Source organism: Cebus imitator, unplaced genomic scaffold, assembly GCF_001604975.1.
Source record: "Cebus imitator isolate Cc_AM_T3 unplaced genomic scaffold, Cebus_imitator-1.0 Scaffold22, whole genome shotgun sequence".
Lineage (NCBI taxonomy): Eukaryota > Metazoa > Chordata > Mammalia > Primates > Cebidae > Cebus > Cebus imitator.
In genome coordinates, this window is record NW_016107337.1 from 884,955 (window position 1) to 891,136 (window position 6,182).

Sequence of the window (6,182 nt, forward strand, 5' to 3'; positions counted from 1 at the left end):
TAGCTGGGATTACAGGCACACGCCACCATGCCCAGCTAATTTTTTGTATTTTTAGTAGAGACGGGGTTTCACCATGTTGACCAGGATGGTCTCGATCTCTTGACCTCGTGATCCATCCGCCTCGGCCTCCCACAGTGCTGGGATTACAGGCTTGAGCCACTGCGCCCGGCCTAAGCATGACGAATTTCATAATGAGAGAGAGAAACAGAAAGTAGCCAATGAGAAGCTATGTTCCTTCTTTTTCCCAATTATTTTCTGTAGATTTTCCTGGAACTCTAAAAACAAATACCTACTGAGAACCTACCAAGTATCAGGCATTAGTTATGAGGGCTGAAAATATAAACATTAAACAGATGTGGCTTCTTTAAAAAATTGCAAATAATTTAGAATGGCTAAACGGAATATGTATATTGAGAAAGCAGAGTCCCAGAGAAGTTAAATAATTGGCCCCAGTTTGCTAACTCTTCACCTCTTCATATAACTGTGTAACAATTAATTTTTAGGATATGATGAGTAAAACCTAGTCAATACAAACCAGTATCACCATTTTTCTTTTCTGTTTGATTTTTTTCTGCACTTGTGCCACTCTGGATTTCATTAGAGAGGTAAGACTGAATTAAGTGTTACCCCATGCAAACAGTGTCTTAAATTTGATTTTAGCTCAGTTAATAAATGAAGGAGACAAAAAAGCGACAGCATCTATAGCATGGTTCGTTAGAATGATGAGGTTGTTAGCATTTTGGTTCCTCATCTTTCATTTTTCATCTGGGGCCAATATCATCTTGCCACACAGAGGCTTCTTTGTATCTTACTGTTTGATTATGCCCATGTTTATTTTACAGGCAACTGGTACCCATGAGGTGAGACCCCACGTGTGTGTGTGTTCATTTTTAAGGAGCTGCTGGTACAGCAGTGCACATTAATGAGCAGGTAAAAGCTACGTAGTAGCTCCAGTAGCAAGATGACAGTCAAATTCTAAGTGGTGATGTCTGAAGAGGAGTTTGGGAAGCGCAGACTCTGCCTTTCTCATGCACTCATACAAAAAGTCACCTGGGGAACACTAGATTCTAGGTACGTTGTTTAAAGAGGAAACAGGCTGGGCAGTGGCTCAGCCTGTAATCCCAGCACTTTGGGAGACAGAGGCGGGCAGAGCATTTGAGGTCAGGAGCTCGAAATCAGCCTGGCCAACATGGTGAAGCCCTGTCTCCACTAAAAATACAAAAATTATCTGCACATGGTGGCTTGTGCCTGTAATCCCAGCTACTCAGAAGGCTGAGGCAGGAGAACTGCTTGAACCCAGGAGATGCAGGATGCAGTGAGCCAAGATTGCACCACTGAACTCCAGCCAGTGTGAGACTCCATCTAAAAAAAAAAGAAAAAAATGTGTTTAGCAGGCCATGAAATTGTTGCAAATAAATTCCAGGTTAATATTTTCAATTTTAAATGCAGCCAAAACTAATCACCTTAGGATGCTTTCTTCTACTTCATACCTCAATCTTTGAGTGAAATGTGTATCTTCGCCCCTACAAATGAAGAGAACTGGGGATTCTCCCTGTTTTAAACTTCTAGAGACTTTTTTGCCTGCTGTGAAAAAATGAGCATGATTGAAAACAGTCATTATTTAGTTAATATTTTATTGTTTATTCAAGCTCTTCTTTCATTTATAGGTAACAAATATTTGTGTGTAAATTAAACAGGAATATTATTGTTTTAAGTCAGACTATTCATATTTTAAGTGACCTAAAAGCCTTTAAGATCAAGAACTTGTAAAGTTACCTCCATGTCTGTTTCTAGAAACTTCCTCATCCTATTTCTTTTCTATACAATTAAAAAAGATAAGTATTTATTTAATGCTTACTGCTTGCTAGGTAAAACGGAAGAAGGAAAGGGAGGAGGGAAGGAAAGAAGAGGATGGGGCAGCACAGGAGCAGGTTACAGCACACATTCTGGTGCCAGGCTGCCATTGTCTAAACTCCAGCTCTGCCACCTTCGAGCCATATGACCCTGGACATGTTCCTCGATTTCTCTGTGTCTTAGTGTCCTCAAATATAAAATTGATATAACAAGAACATTAATAACTTCATAGAGTTTTTTGAGGAATAAATAAATAAATACTTGCAAAGCACTAGAACAGTGCCTGGGCATACAGTAAACGCTATCTAGGCATTTGATAAATAAAGTCATCATGATCACAGTGTTAACAGTCAACATTTGCTGAGCCCATATTCTGTGCCAGGCACCGTGCTAAACAATTTGTATAGATTAACTCCTTTAGCCCTTACAACAGTCCTATGAAGTTAGTATTATCATTATCTCCGTTTTATAGATGTAGGAGCTGAGAATTAAGGCAACCAGGTACCTAGTTTTAAGATCATAGATGTAAGTGATTAGAAGCAATTTGGAATCTACGGACCCTGAGTATAAAGAGCCTACATCCTCACTGAGCTTACAATTTAGTATAAAGTATGTACAATAAAGGCAGTTCCACAGTAATATAGTTTGGATATTTTTCCCACTTGAATTTCATGTTGAAATGTAATCCTCAATGTTGGAAGTGGGACCTGGTGGGACATGTTTTGGTCAGGGGAGCAGATTTCTCATGAATGGTTTAGCACCATCTCCTTGGTGTTGTCCTTGCAATAGTGAGTTCTTGTGGAGATCTGGTTTTTTAAAGGCGTGTGGCACCATCCCCCTGTCTCTCTTGCTCCCTCTCACCATGATACGTTGACTCCCCTTCACCTTCTACCATAATTGTAAGTTCCCTGAGGTCCTCACCAGAAGCAGATGTCAGCAGCATGCTTTCTGTACAGCCTGCAGAACCATGAGCCTATTAAGCATTTTTTTCTTATTCATTACTCAGGCTCAGGTATTGTGTAAGAATGGCCTAATGCAACCAGTAAACATTTTTATAAGTACAGGAAGCAGTACACACAACTGGAAAAAAAAATGGTTCAAACATATCTCAACCAAGAATTCACTTAATACATGTATAATATACTCTCTCTCTGGCATTGTTTTCTGTGTTTCCTTTCTCCATTTTAGTGAAGATAAGTTAGATTGTGGAGAAACTATTAACATATTTAACGTCTCTGGGGCAAAGGTGGCATTATTTGTTTAAAGGAGGTGCTTCATGAATAATTTACACAACCTTCTTTCAAACTTTTATAAACAGATTTTTGCATCTTAACATTTTTTGGTAGATGTGAAAAAATTATTCCTTCAATAACAAACACAAAAGGAACCTAAATCGCCACTGCATCAATTAGGAATGCATTTATCTCTTCAACTTGGGTTTACTTTTTTTTCTTTTCATTTCACCATTCTCAGCACCTAGCATGGCTCTTAATCGTTAAGATGTCTATTTCTGTGGAGGCCCACATTTTCATTCAAGGTCGGAAGAGAGAAGGAGAGTAACAAGCTTCTCAGAAGCCTCTGGCAAGTGTTCTCTTACATTACTATGATTTCACTGATATAAAATATGTCATATGACTATCCTACCTGTAAAGAAGTTCACAAAAGGTATTTATTCTACTATTGCTCTTGATTAATAGCTTGGCCGGGTATGGAATTCAAGATTGAAAACCCTTTTCATAAAGAATTTGACAGTGTAGCCCTGTTTGTTTTTTAGTTTCTAGATTTGCCTTAAGACTATGATATTATTCTTATACCTGATCCTTAATAAATGATCTTTTCGTTCTCTCTCAAAATTTTGGAATCTTTTCTTTATTCCTATATTCCAAAATTTCATGATGATGGTCCCTGTGTAAATCATTTTATTGTTGTTGTTCATTATAGTGGAGGCTCAGTGGGCCTTTTAATCTGGATTTCAAGTCTTTAAATTTTAGAATGTTTTGTGATTTATGCTTTTGATCATTTCTTTTCATCTGTCTTCTTTCTTCCCTATGAAACTTCACTTACTAGATATTTGACTTCTGCATCACGTTTCTTTAACTTTGAGCCTTTATGATGAACTATTTTTCTGCTATAATATTTTTTATTTCCTAAGAGCTTCTACTTGCTGTGTTTCTTTTTAAAAAATAAAAAAAACTATTGTTCCTTAATTCAATTTCCAGTATCTCTCTGAGGATACATACATATAACTATATATGCATGTGTATTTGAATAGTATATCATTGACATGGTTTTACATGGTTTCTGTATTTATGTCCATGGAACGTATGTCTGATAAATAGCACATAAATCAAATTATTGTGAATGTTAAAAATGGCTTAAAAATATTATCAAGCATTTCTCATTTAGACAAAGTGAAACCTTCCAGAGCTAACTTAATTGTTTAGCTTAAGAAAAGAAAATATTTTCTTTTCTATCTGTGAAAGAATCTTTGTTCTTTTAGTAAGTTGTGGTTCAAAAAGAGCAATTATAAAAATGGCAAAGCCGTGACCCATCACAATCTCTCCTTTGATGAGACTGCGGTTGATGCTCTATACCAGTGATCCATGGGTTCCCTGATGATTAGACAGGTATGTTTAAACCCTGCAGTGAATCAGTGTGTATTGTTACTGACAGGCTTTAATCTGGAGATATTTAATGATACAGTGCAGCCTCATAGCTCTCTGTAACTCTCTTAAGGGACCCACATCAAAGGGAACATTGTGGTTATGGTAATTTTAAAATGTCTCTTGGTTTGTATCTAACAGATAATAGAACATACCCTGTTCCATTCTATGATTTTTTTAAAAAATTTCTCTTATTTTTATCTTCTAGCACATCTGAATGCTCTGCTTACTTGAAGAACCACTCTTGTATCCACAATATGCTTGATATCTCACACCTGGCTGCTTTCCAAATGGCAGACTGGTTTTAAAACTTTCAGCAAAATTTGGTTAAATGGTCCACTGTGTGTTGATATAATAATAAAGATCTCTATTAGTGGTCATTGTTTATTGCCTTTATTGATACTCTGGATTTTTTTTTTTTAATTTTCCTCTTTCAACATGTAAATCTCCATTCTCAGATAATTTCTTACCACTGCTAAAGTAGTTCCTTATATTATTTTTTCTCCATTTAGATTACAAACTTCTTGATGAATAAGACTTGATTTTTTTTAAAAAAATAAAATTGCTGTATTCCACTAAACAAAAGACCTAATTGATAATTTCTGTTTCCTATTTTGCACAACCTAAAGACTTCTTTTTTTTCTTTGGTACATTTTCCTAAATTTCCAAGGCTCCAATTTTCTAGACAACATAGTGTTCCTTGTATAGCAATGCTGGTCTTCCTCACCATTATATGAGGATATTACCCATCAGAAATGAGAAGGGTTTAGACAGCTGGGGTTTTCAGTGTATGTAAGTGAATGTGTGTATGTGTGTGTATGTCGCTGAGTACACATGTGAGTGTGAATGTGTGTGCATGTATTCTGGTCATAGAGACATAACTAGAGATTCCATTGACCTCTTAGTCACCTGCATGGAATGCAGAGGTAGGAGCCTGCTTCTGAGTAGAGTGATGCCACTCATGGGCTCCTCTACTTCTATATCCTTTGAGGAAGCTTCAGAGAAACCTGAGTTTGAATTTCATCTTTACTGCTTACTGTGTGCTGTAATTATCCATAATAGCGAGATAACATTTTTCCCTTATCATAAGAGTGATGTGAAGCCTAAATGAGGTCATGCATATAAAGTGTTCAGCACAAATGGAACCTTAACAATCTCCCAACACTTAGTTAAAGAAATGATATGCTTTCTCTAGGCGATTTTTCTGGAAATAGAGCAATATTGAGAAAGGTCTTACTTGGACTCTTTTTTGATGGCATTTTCAGAATAGAGCAGGAAATTATCCAACTTGCCAGAGACTGCTAGCTGCAAATCATCCCTTCTTATGGAGAACAGGTAGAAAATGCAGGAGGTGAAATAAAGAACATGTTGAACTAGAGAATGCTGTTTCTTATGCATGTCAAATTTGTTTCCTTCTCTTGCACTAGCTGTTCCTTCCGCTGGAAGACTGTTTACATGCTGGCTCCACTTATTGTTCAGAACTGAGAGTAAATTTGCATTTCTCAGAGAGTGTTCCTGACTATCCAACTCAAAGTACTGTCACTTTATCTAGTTCTTTCCTCGTTTGTTTTACATGTCTGTTTATTTCCCTCCACTAGAACCTAAGTTTTGTGAGAGTTGGCACTTTGTCCAACTGGGTCACTGAATCCCAGTGGGTTACTCACA

The 6,182-nt window shown here is 36.9% G+C and overlaps 1 long non-coding RNA gene across 1 annotated transcript in view; it reads left to right on the plus strand.

Annotated features, from left to right (window-relative positions):
* Positions 1 to 4,876, plus strand: part of LOC119470102 — a 14,271-nt gene extending 9,395 nt beyond the window's left edge. The window contains exons 2-3 of the long non-coding RNA XR_005198978.1: positions 3,328 to 3,519; positions 4,726 to 4,876. This is a non-coding gene — a long non-coding RNA (uncharacterized LOC119470102). The remainder of the gene's footprint in view (positions 1 to 3,327; positions 3,520 to 4,725) is intronic.
* The last annotated feature ends 1,306 nt before the right edge of the window (positions 4,877 to 6,182 follow it).